Source organism: Electrophorus electricus, chromosome 7 (assembly GCF_041902795.1).
Source record: "Electrophorus electricus isolate QZ-2024a chromosome 7, ASM4190279v1, whole genome shotgun sequence".
Classification (NCBI taxonomy): Eukaryota; Metazoa; Chordata; class Actinopteri; order Gymnotiformes; family Gymnotidae; genus Electrophorus; species Electrophorus electricus.
Window position 1 is genome coordinate 12,317,501 of NC_137503.1, and position 17,068 is coordinate 12,334,568.

Here is a 17,068-nt window from a genome sequence, read left to right on the forward strand (position 1 = left end):
GATGTCATCCTTCAGGGTACTTTAAGAGGGAGTTGTATTCAGTGCAGTAGTTGGCACTGCATTAAATTTTTTCCTACAAGAGGAAACGTGTGTCCCCATGTTACTGGTCAAATAGGAAACTTTCCTTAATAGTCCAATGACAATGGTTATAAGTAGTTAGCGGTGCATGTTGGGCGTGTATGGGCATGAACGAGTGAAAATTAAGATTTAATCCAACAAGACAACCCCCATTCTGGCAGCTTGAAGCAACATAGCATGAAGAATACAGCATGAAGAATAAATCCAACATAACTGACTAGGTGAGCTAAAAGATGGGGCTCTGTGCTTTATATGGCCTTATCTGTGCGGAAGGGGCACAGCGCAGGATGGAGAAGAAACAGAACAAGGGAAAGGTTACAGGCCTCAGAGAGATCGGGAGGGTGACTTTACGTTTTTACAGCATGTTGGTAAAAATCACCAGTGTCACTAATTCCTACAGTGTAATAGTCACTTATGCAAGATCAAATGACGACAAACATACTATGTAGAAGCTAATTCATTTTATGTACAGAGGAGCTGATTTCATACTGGCATTGCATTGGCTGTCTGGGTATAAATTGCAGTTTTATGCCGATCTGAGGCCAGTTTTGTAGTTCTGCTTTTGGAATGATAGTTTTGGGTTGAGGTAGAAATGGTCCTATATCAGCACAAGATGGAGCAGTTTGCAAGGTAGTAAAACTTTAGGCATTAAACAAAAACTGCTCCAGTTCAAAACATGCTGGTATTTTCCAGCTTCTCACTGGATATATATTTTAATGACATCAGTAAACTCCTTTCACAGAAATTCTGTATAGAACCACAAAGGAAAGGCATTATGGGAAGAATAGAGAAACCTTGTCATGTCTTCTTAAAGACATGTTTTATTAAAGGTAGAAGAGTCAAACTTTAGAACTCTAAAGATTTATTTTTCTTTTGTGTGAGAAAATATTAATGTCTTTATGGATTTGAGACAGCCAGACCACAGCACATTTACTGTTTTTATTGGGCACTGAATAATTGTTAATGCAGTTTTCGACAAGCCACAATAATCCCTAAGGAACTTCTCAATGGAGGGAGGTTGTACAGAAGGAACTGTGGTATGATAATATATAATATTATCACATAACCTGGAGTGTCAAAGTGCATCTATCTAAAACAGTCCTGTTTCAAGTGTGAAGTGATTTCAATATTTATTACTGTTGTCTTGTGTCTCGCATTAGGAGTTGCAAACACTTTGCTGTATAAATGTAGAATGCCTTTCACAGTTCCAAGGTGCTAAATTTGTCTGTAACTGTTTTTTGTTGTTGTTCTGAAATACAGTCTCTAGATGTGAATTCTTTATTGGGAAGGTGATGATTAGTTTCTTTCGGGCAGGTGGCATGTATCGCACTGTAGGAGCACTGCTGCAGCTGTTGTTGTTTCAGGTTCTGAGCCATTTCTTTTCCTGCAGATCCTCTCCCCTCCCCTCCCCCAAATCCCCTTCTCCTGTTGCCACCCTCAGCCCCAATTGCCCCATTTACGCCCGTTCTAAGCATTTCTGTCAGGAGAGTTCACAGGAGCCAAGTCCACCTGCCGTCAGAGGTTTGGTGGGAGCGTGAGAGAGAGAAGGAGAGGGAGCCGCAGAGAGGTCTGAGCCTAGAGAAGCGCCATGGTAGGTTCATATTCAGAGGCCTCACAGCAGAACAGAGGAGGCAGCAGAATAAAGGGGCTGAAGGACGAGAAAAAGTGGATGCGCACTCCTTCTTTGATCACCCTCTCGCTGTGTGTGCGGTTTTGTGAGGAAGATTGGCCCATGCTGAGACTGGCCTCCTGAAAAAGGACTGAGAAGAGCATCAATACAAGCACGTCCAGTGAATGTGGGCTCCATCAGCATTCTATACAGGCATGGAATGAGATGCGTTAAGATATAGGACTAAGCTACTGACCCTAGGTCAGTTTAACTGTGGTGCGGAATAAGACCGATAAAGGTGATTCAAGGTTAAATCGTTTGAAAAGTCCCAGATGAGGAATGGAACTAAGGCCTATGGTTAGGCGTAAGCAATTTGAATGTGAAGTCTTTTGAGAAGGCGGAAATTTGGATGTAATTAACATGGGGAAATCTGATATGGGGATGGCTGTGTGAAACAGGGCTGTGCATCATGACTGTAAGACCATTGTTCCGGTGAAAGTCTTCCCCAGGTGGACAGGGAGGGAGGAAAGTGTGTTCACACCTGGTTAAACAGTGAGGTGAGGGGTTTGTGGGCTCATCCCGCAGTTATGCACACACACGCACACACACACACACACACACACACACAAACACATACACAAACACACACACAGAGCCTGCATTTATTCTCATACCTCTGCTCAGGTGCTGTAAACAACCACATGCGGGAATCCGGGAATCACAGAAACTCTCTCTCACACACACACCCACACACATATATACACTAGACACACACAGTTGGGTCTATGCACTGTAGCCGTTTGTCTTAATTTATTTGTTCCAGTACTTCTGAATGATAAAATTCAAAATCTCAACCAGTTTCTTAATGTCGTGGATCTGCTAGGTCCAGTGCTCAGAGAGAGATTAGCCCTACATCTCAGCTCCGCTGTTTTTGTGATGTAAGGCATAACAGTCTTTCCTAACTCTGATTGCTAGGTGTGATAGTTAACCCTAGATCTTAAAGCCAAAGAAGTCAGGAAGGAACACTTTCTTCTGTGTGCTTTTCCAGCAAGAGGAACACAGGTTTCCCATTGTAATTTTTTTTATGTGTGTGTGTGTGTGTGTGTGTGTGTGTGTGTTTGTGTGGGTGTGTAAGGTAGTTGGTAGTTCCCTGCTGAGACACCTGTATCCAATGACACCTATTAGGTTGTCAGAACATAGGGTGGACTGTCATAGAGAGATTTACGCAGACACTAGTGGCAGAAAAGGCATGTGAGAAAGTGTGTGTGTGTGTATGTGAGAGTGAGTGTGCGTACAATATTGATGATGTGAATGTGAGTACGGGGCAAAAGTCAGAGCCTCTCCCTGCGAACCCAACCCTTTTCTTGGACAGCACGTCTGGGAGTGTGTCTGAGAGGGGATGCTCGCATATCCTCTCTGATTCACATCCTTATACACTCATGCAAAGCGTGATCTGCTTTTAGAAGCTCAACATGGAAATATACGGCTATGCAAACGAGATGATACCCAAACCAATGCGTTGGTATGGTACAGTGTGTAGGTTTGCTGCTGTTGTTGATGACACTGAACATCAGGAAAGAGGGATTTTTGTGAAACACTGGTCATGTGTGTGTGTGTGTATGTGTGCATGTGCATGTTTTTATAGGGACAGAGTTATGAACCATTTTCCTACTGTGGTAGAATTATGGTTAATAGCAGTTATTTACTGTTGTTTGCACACCTTTGGAGATGACTTCCCTCATAAGCACAAGTGTTTGCTGAAGCTGTGAGGTGTGTGGTTCACCACTATGTGATCGACACACACACACACACACACACACACACACACACACACACACACACACACACACACAGAGCCTGGAGATGTTTTTTCCTAAAGTCTCATCCAGTTTTGCCTAAACCCACGAGAAGCCTTGAGACATACTTCCAAAGGCTGGACTACACACACACACACACACACACACACACTCTCCAGGCATACTAGACACACCAGTCCATGAGTGAAGAAGGCAGCTGTTTTAACCCCAGATCTGAAGTAGAGAAGAGGAGGGGGAGAGAGAGGGATACTTCACTGACTCATCCCTCCATAAACAGCAGGACAGAGAGGGGCAGAGAGAGAGAGAGAGAGAGAGAGAGATGGGGAGAGAGAGAGAGAGATGGAGTAAAGGCCTTTAGCAGCGTGACGTGTGAGAGCTGCTTGTAGAGAGGAGAGGCCCTTTCCATGTGGAAGCGGCGGATGCTGAAGAGCTCGCAGCAAAACTGCAGCCTCTGTGGCTTTGTGCGCACAAGGGTCTTTACATAACTCACATAACCAAGTGCATTGTCTAGCAACCAGACAGGCTCAGGGCCTGTGTGTGTGTGTGTGTGTGTGTGTGTGTGTGTGTGTGTGTGTGTGTGTGTGTGTGTGTGTGTGTGCACTCAGGGGTTGGGGGCAGGGAGGTTGGGGGGTAAGACAGGCTTAGGCAGGCACCAGCCTGCCTGTTAAAATGCTAATGTCCCCTCTGCCTTTAGGGTCTTATTCATTTAGGAGTTCCTGATCTCATGAGGGTCTCCTTTTTCTCTCTCCCACTCAAATGATCAAATGTAAAATGGTCTTGACTGCTGTTCTAGACTTTTCAGCTCAAATTCGGCTTAGATGAGCCATTCTCATGCTGTTTAAGCAAATTATGTGGATGTGCATTTACTTGGGACCTGTAATGATAATGATATGGTGACATTGATAGTATGATGTGTAAAAACCTGTTGGTCAAGCAATATTTGTTTACTAGACAATTATCATGAATGGAGACTTTTTGTGGCTGTGTGCAAAGCAGTGTTGTTTTAGTTAATCTGGAATTTACCTCAAAAACGATGCCATGTCATCTCTGAAACTCTGTATCATTGTAGTGCATCCCTCTCTGTTTTAGCCTGAATGTGAGCTACAAGAAACACTTTAAAATGATTTGCCATTTAAACAACAAAAAAGAACATAGTAACCTATAGTATATAATAACCATAGCAACCATAGTTACCTGCCTTATCACTTTATATTAACTGAACTGAATTTAAGTCACTGATTATTTTTCAGCTAACTTTTATGGTTGAGTTAGTAAATTACTACTTCATTGAAACTAAAAATATAAGGAGCCAAGTTACTCAAATTGTTTAAAGTTAGGACAATTTTATTTATTTATTTATTTTTACAGTGTAGGTAGTTCCCTTGGGTAGTTGACCGATATGCTGTTACTCCCATTTAATCTCTGGGAAGTGGAAGTATGTCTTCCACCGCTTCAATATCCCTCTTTAGAGGGGTTCTTTTATTAAGGCATGAGAAATTAGTCTCATGCTACTATGGTTGGAGATGAAATAGGTATGGTTATCCCATTGAACCTCTACAAGTGTATAGTAAAACGAAATACTTTCATATTTGAGTCGACTCCTATTTTGCCTCAAAAGACACGCAGTCGCGTGTACTTCACCGCGCTAAACAATATCAGTTACTAATAACAGGGCTGTAATTCAGCATTAGGTACACCTGGAGAGACCCGTCTGTGTTTAATTTTATACTGTTCTCCTTCTCAGTGCAAGGTGGACAGAATTCTCCTGTTATTTTATTAAGAAACTAAACAGGGGACAAAAATGTGTAATAGTGTGCTATCTTGGTATTCACAGTACTCACACAGGTCTTTGACAGAGCCAGAGACCCTGCAGACGTCATTATCACGCTCTGACTGTCTCACCTTCTCATGGTAATGACCCATTTAGTAGTGATCATTCACACACACTCACACACACGCACACACACGCACACGCACACACACGCACACACACACACACACGCACACGCACACACACGCACGCACACACACACACTCCTCCCAGGGAGAAGAGGAAGCATTTATGGCAGTAGTGTGATGTCCGCATTGTCCTCTAATACACAAAGAGAAGGTGCTGCTGTGTCCTTGCTATTGTCATGGGTCTGAGACCAGGCCTGGGGTGAGAAAGGGACAGGCCGGGGACGAGAGCCTGGATGGACAGGCCTGTGAAATAGTGTAGTAGAAGTGCACTGATAGTAGGGATTACTCCCAGGAAGGGGTGCGCAGGGACTCAGCCTGTACCCCCCGCTGATGTCCATGATCTGTCTGCGTTAAGGTGAATGCAGGCCTACAGTCTGGGCTAAGGAGCTACTAATGGGCAGCTGCTTCAAACCGGCGCCCTGCACCTCTCAACTATACCACCCCTGCACCACCAGCATCACACACACACACACACACACACACATACACACACCTTCCAACCATCACAATCAAACAGCCTTGCTCTGCCTGTGGTACAGTGCCTGTCACTTAAATTAGCCATGACCCTAATTTCCACTAACACCAACTTCAAGCCCTTAAGTCTATAGTATAGAATTTAGATAGTAGCTTTGGCCTGTCATTACTGTTTCTTAATGCACTCAGCGAAAGACATTTTTCTCCACTGACAACTAAAATTCCAATATATGCCTAATCTATAACCTTATCATCACCATTTTCCCCTTTTAGTAACAAGTGAGGTCCTCTGAATCATTAATTTTCCTGCATGTGAGAAGTGCAGAAATGACACGGCTCCTGCTGTAAGAGCTCCCTGTCCATTTGGCCTGATACCAAGGGTCCTAAAGATCAAGGGTCCTAAAGACCAAGGATCCCAAAGACCAAGGGTTCTAAAGACCAAGGGTTCTAAAGACCAAGGATCCTAAAGATCAAGGGTCCTAAAGATCAAGGGTAATAAAGACCAAGGCTCCTAAAGATCAAGGGTACTAAAGACCAAGGGTCCTAAAGATCAAGGGTAATAAAGACCAAGGATCCCAAAGACCAAGGGTTCTAAAGACCGAGGCTCCTAAAGATCAAGGGTTCTAAAGACCGAGGCTCCTAAAGATCAAGGGTCCTAAAGACCAAGGATCCCAAAGACCAAGGGTTCTAAAGACCGAGGCTCTTAAAGATCAAGGGTAATAAAGACCAAGGATCCCAAAGACCAAGGGTTCTAAAGACCGAGGGTCCTAAAGATCAAGGGTCCTAAGATCACTACCAAAGACTGAAGAACTGGGCAGTTGTGCAGCACTTGGAAGTAGAATCAGACCGTTTCACTAAGCGCCTTTGACACAGCCGATAACACTTAGAATAGATTTTCAACAGAAATCGTTTTTCAAAGTTACAGCAAAGTTACAGCACATGCTCTAGCAACTATAAAGCACCAAAGGATCAACGTTCATGTTAATTTTATGTAATAAAAGATCAGCATCAGCAATTTTTAAAAAATGAAACAAATGGCAGTCAGGCTAGTTATATATAGTTTAGGTTCGTGATTTCTCAATCATGTTCAAAATCATTTGTCTGCTTAATTCAGTTTATTTTTTTACACATAAATATCTCGTAAAATGGATACATTCTCAGAAATTAAAATTAAATGAATTAAAAGTTGTTCTTGGCAGTGGATTCTGATTTTGAGACCCTACTGAAGATGTTCCTGGTTTTCATATGCTTCTCTTGATGAGGGAAAAATCACATTAGTTTAAAAAAAATACAGCAGTATTTTGAACACTGGATAAAGACAACTCAAAACCTCAATTTGTTGACTTGTTTGAATTATGACACACAAACCTACAACTTAAGCCAATAAAATGCATAATTCCTTAAATAATTAAGGAAATGCAACAACTCAATAACTTGAATGCAACCCACTCCCTAAAAAACCCCAATTATTTAATTTAAAGTAAAAAATTAAAGTGGTTCCAAATTGAATTATTATAAAACTGAATCTTTTCTAAGCATTTTATCTGAGTAGTCACTGAACTTGAATAAGACTGTTTTTAAAGTGGTTAGTCCGTGCTGTCCTGCTGTTGCCTTGTTCTTTACTGGAGATGTGCACTTGGGTGCGCATGTGGCCTGTGTGTCCGCAGGGTGTTTCAAAGATTGCGAGCGTGTACACGCACATATTTGCACAGTGTTATCCAGCTTGCGAGAGGCCAATAGAAGTGGAAGAACTGTCAACAGTGGGAGTCTATAAAAACAGCACGTTGACAAAGCAAGAACAAACAGGCTCGGTTTACTCAGGATTTCCTAACAAACACTAGAGGAGAGGAGACACACGGCCGAGGACAGGAAACAGGGACGAGGCGAGAGAGTGGGACTGAGGGCTGACTGAGTGCTTCCTTGTCTGGCCCGTGGCAGTCCAGAGAACGAGGGAGGTTGTTTAATCCAACCCCTCCCCCTCACCCAGCTCAGCTGTGACACTGCTAGGTGATGATCGCAAAGCAACATGTGGTTACGGTACATGAAACAGCTATGACATGTACAAAGTGCAACTGTCAGTATACAGAGCAAAGCTCCCCTTGGATATGCATTCATCAAACAGGGGGGACTGCGCTAATATAAGTCAGCTGTGTTTAAGTGATAAAAGAGGAAAAACAGCAAGCAAATGATGGAAGTTAAAGGTAAAATACTTATGATTAAAGGTCTTGAGAGGTCACCTCCAGGACGGTAAACAGTAGGTGTAGTACAGAGGAAAACGGACATAAATAAAACAAATGACAAAAGTGTTTCGTCAATCAGCGCAAATGTTTCGGAATGGACTAAACGCTTCAATGTCTAATTTCTATTTTTAACATCAAGCAAATAGGAAATGATACTTTGAACTCATTGTTTTTCAGAGGACAATGACTATGTAGTGTCATTATGTGTAATATGCATAATGTATTGTGTAGACTACACAGCTCTACAATGCCACAATAGTGTCAGCAGAGATGCCATCAGCAAGAAAATATCAGTAACTCACTCTTTTGTAATACTCTTCAACTGAAGGAAACAGCTTTTGTAGTTCACTCGCGACTCTCTCATAGTAGGGCTGAAGGCCAAAGCTCTCAGACAAACAGGCAGACCGTGGAAAGAGATCAATGAAGTCATCTCATTCCCCCCCTCCACTGGCTACAGCATCTTTTAGACAGAATTTCACAGAGTGCTTCAATGTCTGCGATTCCCTTCTGGGCAAACATCCTCGTTAAGACACAGGTATTAGTATGAAATCCAGATGATGTGCTGAAGATGGACCACACAATTCTGAAGTACGAGATGACTTGATAAGAAAGTGCACCGCTGATGACATTTTGCAAATCCGGCGACCTGGTAGGTAAGTACGTGCAGACATGCTGCAGCAACTGAACCAACATCATGCGTGTTCAAAAGCTATTGAACATCACCTGTTGAGCTATGTCTAGTTTTGTTTGGCTTGGCTATGGAGCACAGACTTGGGGGTCTTTGGGAGGAGAGTATAGGGACGTACAAGGTGAACGGTATGACAGACGGGAAGATGCGGAGAGAGGCGTACAGTTGGGTAATAATGAGACTGAAAGGAGGTCACAGGGAGGGGGGAGGGAATGTTGAGCGATTGTAGGAGGAGTGGGTGATTAGAATTCGTCTCACGGAGCGAAGAAAAGGAAGAATGGGAATAAAGAAAGAATGCGAAAGGAGGAGAGAGGGAGTGAAAAGATTGTACAGCTCCCCCTAAATCACAGCCTTTGAGTCGCAGCACAGTCACTCTGAAACAGCAGAGGAGAGGAGGGGAAACGAGAGCTCGGAACAGAGGGATGGGGGGGGGGGGGACATTTATTATTCCGGAGGCCTTGCTCCTCGGAGTACCCTGGCAGGCTCAACAGGAGGTCAACAATTGACTCAATTACAAGACAAACTTCCCAAGAGCCCTACAGCCTGGCTCTCAGCAGAGCTGCTCTCTCAGACACGAGAGCTTTTCCATTCTCTCTCTCCTCTCCTTTGGTCGCTCTCTTTCCTTTCCTTTTCTCCCCACTGCTCCTTCTCATAAACGTTTCAGCATTTGTCTCCCCTCAGGTAGGAGAGAGAGTTTAGCCTTTACACCCCCTCCGCGATCCTTGCTCCCTCTTCATGTCTGAAGCACGGCGGATAGCAGCGGAAAGTACGGCTGAGAGAGAGAGAGAGAGAGAGAGAGAGAGAGAGAGAGAGAGAGAGAGAGAAAATGAGTGCAGATTAGAGGGGTAGAAGGCATGTCTTTGTGTCACGCTTTCTAGTCTTCAGTGAAAGAGCTCGCTGGTGACCTAAAGAGACGGGTCTAGTTCAAAACACTGAAGCAGTTCCATTTGTGCCGCCCTGTTGGCTCGTGGCACAAGAACACGGTGGACTACTGCAGCAGGTAAACAAATGTATACAAGCAGCTTCCATAACAAATCTGTGTTAACCGGGGCAGTGCAGTTTCTGAACCAACACAGAAAATTTAATTTTGAGCAGAGAACAGTGTTTTTTCCACAAAGAAGTTGAAAAAAATGAAGGGAGTAAGGAATAAATAAATAAATGTTACAATCATGAAATCATGAATCATGAAAAGTGAAAAAAGGAAAAACATTAAAAAGCCTGGTTTGAAGGCTAAAACAAGATTTGTAACTATTTTCCATAGATTAAACCTTAAGATTGTATTCATTTCTTACTTTGTTTTTTATTTCTTAATTCATAGTTTTGTGCTTAATTTTTTTATTTTGTACTGTAAAAGTAAACTAACACTATGCAACACAAGAGAGCATTTGTTATTTTGACTTTACAGCACAGATAATTTAGCCTGCCGGTGGAAATGGAGGCCAAGAGCCGTGTCAAAAAAAAAACCCAAAACTGTTCAACTGGAATGTCTGATGTCCACCTCGGGGAGAGAGGGAGAGTTAGAGAAATGAAAATAAAACAATAAAACCAATAATTTCCTAATTAGATGCTAGTGAGCAAATAACGCTGAACAGCGAAAATCACTGAGCGGAAAATCGACGGAGTTTGTCTATGTGTTGGGAGGCTGTGTTTTTTTCCTTCTTTTGATGTGTGCCAGCAGTGCACTAATGCTTCGTTAGGAGTGTTCCAGCCACAGATGCTGCTCCGCCTGTCTGATCAGTAAGGCCACCCGAGCACTGAATTCTTCACCCAAGCTTCTGTTGTTTTCTCCATCTCACTATGATTCGGCTTACAGGCAAAAGACAGTTGGGAGTGCAGGAGGCCTGACTGCCACACACACACTCCCCCCCCCACACACACACACACACACACACACTCCCACACACACACACACACACACACACACACACTCCCACACACACACACACTCACACACACACACACACATTCACACACACACACACACACACACACTCCCACACACACACACACACACACACACACACTCCCACACACACACTCACACACACACACACACACACTCCCACACACACACACACACACACACACACACATTCACACACACACACACACACACACACTCACACACAGACACACCCCCACACACACACTCCCCCCCACACACACACTCCCACTCACACACACACACACACACTCACACGCTCCTACACATACACACGCCCACACACAAACACACTCCCACACACACACACACACACACACTCTCTCATACACACACACTCCCACACACACACACTCCCACACACATACACACCCACACACACACACACGTTCCCACACATACACACTCCCACGCACAAATACACTCCCACACACAAACACACTCCCACACACACAGACACACACACACACACTCCCACACTTACACACACACACACACACACACACACACACACACTCCCACACACATGCAGCAGCAAACACAACTGACACTAAAACATTTTCCATATCATGTTCCATGTTCACCTTTTTTTTTTTTGCTGGTGTACTTTGTTTCTGTTTTCTAATTCTGTTTTGTCTTATTTTGTTGAGGTGCGTAACATGCAGCTGACAAACGCTTTGCAACTTCAGCACTAAGAGGTGTGTGTGTGTGTTTAATAAGCATTGACTTAACCAATATGGCATGATTACATGAATTTGGCATCATCCTGAATGTGGAGACAGAAGAAAAAGCCTATTGTTATCTGTTCTGCTTTAATGAGGCAGTCCGAGCTCTATTTATGAAGACTTTAATAAAGTTGTTGTAGAGTCTGTTACACTGCTGGGTGTTGAGAGCAATTAAGGGCACAGTTTAGTTCTCTGCATGTGTTCACAAATGTGTGTGTGTGTGTGTGTGTGTGTGTGTGTGTGTGTGTGTGTGTGTGCGTAATGCGATCAGTGTGAATCGGTCGGCGCCGTGCTCGTGAGCGAGTGTCGTTGGCTCGCTGCAGCAGCCGTTGGGGCCACACACAAGCACGCTCCGCTGTCTGAGCTCCAGCTAGGCAGAGGAATGACTCACACCCACCCCCTACCCCCACCCTGCTCATCTCTTGGCTGCAGGATGCAGAGGTAATTTGTTGGCACTCAGTGATATAAATGGCAATGGAGATGCTGTTGCTGCCCTCTTTCTCCACTTGGGCATTTGCTCCTGCAGAGAGGGGCGAACGCAGCTGGACGAGTAGGTCCCGCTGCCACCTTGCTGAGGCTAGCAAGCAGGAAGGAAGAGGAAAATCCCCAAATTCCCAATGAACTCACTCCACTTGAAGTGGATGTGAAGCTTTTTTAGCAATTTTTTTAGAGAACGTCTAGAGAACTTTTTTAGAGAACGTCTAGAAGATGAGACAGAAGGAGAAAAGGGGAAAACGTCGTTAAAGAAGTTAGAGAGAGAGAGATAGATAAATAGAGAGAGAGAGAGAGAGAGCTGATGCTCAGGCAGTGTAGAAGGAGCATAGCCAAAGCCCTGACTCATCTCTGACAAACTTTAACACACTCACAAAGACAATTAACATGCTGAGAGCAAGTCCAGACAGGTGACTTGTGCGTTTAAGAATGGAAGAGGGAGGGAATGAGATTTAAAGGAGATCGCAGACACTGATCACACATCAGCAAAGCAATGAGGTGTAGCCCAGCCTAATGACAGCCATAAGAACATCAAATGGAGAGAAAAGATTGTTTGTAGGGGATGTTACAATATGTACATATTTGATACATGGCAAATGAGTTGCCTTAGGAAGAAACCAAGGGTGTGGGGAGTATCAACAATAGTTTAACATTTGGTTACACTATAATTTTTAAAAAAATCTTTACACCCTTGACAGTTTGGTTTGGAGAGATCTATACTAGATCCCAAATATGCAATCAGAGTAGGTGTGAAGGACTTTTATTTTCCTGACAGTTCTGAAAATTAGTACGAAACACACAACCTACCGTATGTCAGCTGCTGTGACAGACTGACACATGATCTAGGCAGGGCATCCCAGCTCAAGTGTGTGGTCTATGCGCAGTAGGACCCGTCGCATTTGGCCTTGCCATAAAACCCGTTTGTAAATGTAAAGGTCCCTCGTATTTCCCCTGGCGGTACCTCCTGCAGATGCCAGGCATGTTCTAACCACGTCTCTCCTCTCCTCTCTCCTCTACTCCTCCTCTCTCCTTTGGCTTCCCCTCTTATCTGTTCTCCTTATACCACAGCACCCTACTTATTGTGGTATTTATTATAAAAGTAGCTCAGTGCACCACACGCACACGCGCTCACCCCTCCCCACACACACGTTGGGCCACCCATCATTATTGTGATTATTATTTTATACAAAATCTTTGTGGTCAACTCCAGGGGTTATTAAAGGGTTTTGGAATTGCTATTCTGGGTTTGACTGCTCAGAATAGCAAGATCATATGGGATCGTGTTCACATATGCGTGTGGGTGTATGTGTTTGTGTGGGTGTCGGTGTGTGTGTGGGTTTGTGTAAGGCCAAGAGTTAGAGTGAATAGTTCAGTGACGGATCTGACCTTGCGGTGAGGCGAGGGAGAATGTGAGAAAGCACAAGTTGTGCATCTGTGTGCATATGCGTGTGTGCGCTGTGTGTTATTGATGGATTGTGCATGTTTTGTGTGCGTGCGTTTGCGCGTGCTTGTGTGTGTGTGTGTTAGACGTCAGCCACTACAGCTGGATCCCAGCTGTGCCTCAGCCTTTTGGTGGAGATGTTTTCCCCTCCTCCTCATCTGCTTCATCCGTCTCTCTCCCTGTCTGGTGTCACCTCCCTTTCTCCTTCCCTGCTCAAGCACCTCCCACGTCCACCCTTTACATGGTGTTCAAAGAAATATCTGTGGTTTGGGCATGTTGCTAACCTGATACTGGACACTGAAAAGATCTCAACCGTCTGGAGGACACTGAACGGAGACTAAGAAGAAAGCAGGGAGGGTATCAGAGAAGAAACATTATTAGTTAAGACAGCTAAGAGAGGGAGAGGAAGAGAGAAAGAGGAGAAAAAGAGAAAGAGGATGGGTTAGGAAAAGTGGATTGTTAAGTAGAGAGCAAAGTGGGTGAAGAGGGAAAAGCAGAGATGGAGAGAAAATGTGTGTGTGTGTGTGTGTGTGTGTGTGTGTGTGTGTGTGTGTGTGTTGTGAGGTGAAGGGGTAGGAAGGAAAGGAGGCTGACAGGAAACCACAGGTATGCATTGCACTGAACAGGCAACTGAGAGAGTGAGAGAGATAGAAAGAGAGAGAAACGTTCCGGTTATTTTCTTCACAGCTGTTTAGCGTTGCCATCACAATGGTTGCTGACATCATAGAAACATTTTACTTCAGCTCACAGACCATCTCTCACAGACCATCTCACAGACCTGTCTGTTTCATTTTCTCCCTCTCTCTTGTTCTGTGTCTCACACACACTTCTTGCTTTCTAGTAGTCTATCTGTCATCAGTCACTCAAAGAATGTGTACTCAAAAGCTGAAGGAGATCTTTTTGCTGATAGAGATGGGTCCTCCTGAAGAATCTAGCAATGCAGCATGCGTCGATTGCTGATAAACAAATGTTTGTTTCACTAATTTGGTTGTCCTACCAAATCCTATCGAAATTACAGACTGGGTTTGTTGAAACTTTGTGGTTAACTTGAAAGAAACTAAAATGGAGTTTACGAATGCACTAAGTTCTCTTTGAGGTCATTGGTGCTGAAGAATTTGAGGGGTTGCCTGATTTTGGGTCGGTGGTGGTGGTGGGCGGGTTGTTGGCGATCTGTGCAGGAATGGATGAGTAGGGGTTATAAAAACTAAAGCAGAATCAAAAACAAGGTTTACAAGTGGAGAAAAGCAAATTTTTAATCTTTCTAAAGTATGAACAGAGGAGGAGTGAGAGAGGGGAAAAAAGGTTGAAAAAAGGTTGCCAAAATTCCAAGTCTGGCCAATTCTCCCTCTCTCTCTTTCTCTCTCTCCGTCTCTCCCTCTCTCTTTCCATCTCTCTTTCTCTTTTTCCCTCCCTCCCTCTGTCTCTGTCAGGAACAGCTACATTAGAGCTGCCATTATCCTCTCCAGCTCATAACAGCCAGAACACCCACCTCGACACCACTCTGCCAGCACGGGAGAGGGCGGGAGGGAACAAGAGGGCGGGAGGGAAGAGGTTGAGCAGTGAGCCAAGAAGGAGGAGAAAAAAACGAAGGGAGCGTGGTTGGTTCAGACGAGTACATACAGCCCTATGGCTTGTTCCAGAGTTCTTTTTCCCGATCTGACATGAAGCCAGTTGGAGTGCCAGGGACAGGTTCACGTTGTTTACTCTGTGGCCCCAGGCAGCCCTGGATATGCGGGCCCCGGAAGAGCAGTGGAAGAGGCCCTTGGGCAGCCTGGGTTAGTGGGAGCACAGGACAGGGGCGTGGAGGAGATGAGAGGAAGAGGGGTATAAGAGTTGTGAAAGACTAGGCACCACAGAAGCAGACAGGCGCAGGTGCGCACTTCGCACCTAACAAGCGGATCTGTTACGTGTGTGGTGCTACGCTCAGACAAGCAATAAGGAGAAGGGACTGGTCAGCACAGAGACATTAAAGTATTAAATGATGACTTAACTGCTGGGACAGTTCCCCACCTGAGAGAGCAGCTGTTAAACAGAGAGGCATCTCAGTCTGGCTCTCGCCTCCGTTTGTCACGGCTCCTATGCAGGAACAAAGGCTGTCATAGACTTATTTGATTAAAGCATAATTTGGTGGAGTCTTATTAATAATACTGTCCGGGGAGTGTCCTGTGATCGCAGCAGTTTCAGGCAGTGAATGCCAGTGTATGTAGCTAATCGGATTTGTTGTCATGCAAATGTTCTGAAATGGACTGCTGGATTGTGTTGGCAGCCGGTTAAAGTATTACCTGGTAGCATTAGTTTGTAGAATTGTACAGAGCTGGGAGAAGAGCCCAAGAGCAGAAAGGTAAATGGCTGTTTTGACCTGGTACCTCTGTGCGCTGCACTCTACACTGCTTCTCCTTCTGTTTTTTTAAAATATCTACTTACAAATGTAATATAGAGCCAGCAAGGCCCTGACAACTGTGGAATCTTTATGATGAGTGGCAAAGTAAATGTGTCCAGTCTTGACATAGTGCGCTCTCATTTATAATGGGGGCGTAGCTGGGCTCAGTCCTGATATTTTTGAGTCAAATTTTAATTTGCTTCTTCGTCACAGTATTTCAATTTTAGAATTTTTTCCCCATTCTGTGTCCTTTGTGAAGCTCTTATATTGCACTGAGGCACCTCAAGCATAGCAGGATACAGGTGCACCTATAAAAGCATGATGTGTGCAGACACACACACACACACACACACACACACACACACACACACACACACACACACACTTTCTCTCAAAATCACAGGCAAAACACATTTGCAGTCCAAACCCATGCTTTCCGGTCTAGCCTCCTTCCCCATCACAGACAGGCTCTGTGCTCTCCAACTACTACCAGGCCTCTTCTTATGTCCTGCTATTTATATAAACACGTTGAGGTATGGTCTTATCTTCTTTATATAAGTTTTATACATAAATGCTTTCACACACGTTAAAGATATAGTCAATCCACAGATTCTTTCTTTCAACCAAGCGATCCCTTGCCGACACACACCTGCCATATGGCATGAATTGGATTTTGTCACAATGCCATTAACGCTTGTCCTGCCACACACACATAAACAACGATTCTCAATGATGAAAGTCACTGCTTTTTGTCTCACACATTGGTTTCAGTTATAACCCCTTGTGATTTTTACAATTTTATTGCAATAACATGTGTGTGTGTCTAATATCTATGGTATTTTGTTCAGCAGTTTTGAAACCTTTATTTAATATATTTAACTTGTTAACACATGTTACAAGATCTACACCTCAAATCCACCCCCACACATATTCTCTCTCTCTCTCTCTCTCTCTCTGTCTCTCTCTCTCTCTCTCTGTTTCTTGATCTCTTTCTTTGTCTGGGTGAGTGATGTCATCTTATTGTACTTTTCAAAACGAAACAAAACAAAGCACAAAACAGATTTGAGAAAAACATCACTTTTCCAAGATTTTTTTAATTGCCAAACGATCCCTGCTGGAGTAGGTGGGATATGAGCATTCCTTCTAAAAATCAATCATGACAAATTGGAAACTTCAAACTGATCAGCTGTGCACCTCACAAAATTCTTCTGAGTAGTGCTTGA

General features: G+C 44.0%; 1 protein-coding gene across 1 annotated transcript in view; it reads left to right on the forward strand.

Moving 5' to 3' along the window:
- Positions 1 to 17,068, forward strand: part of gli1 (GLI family zinc finger 1) — a 37,120-nt gene that overhangs the window by 9,183 nt on the left and 10,869 nt on the right. The gene's annotated exons all lie outside the window — the stretch shown is intronic.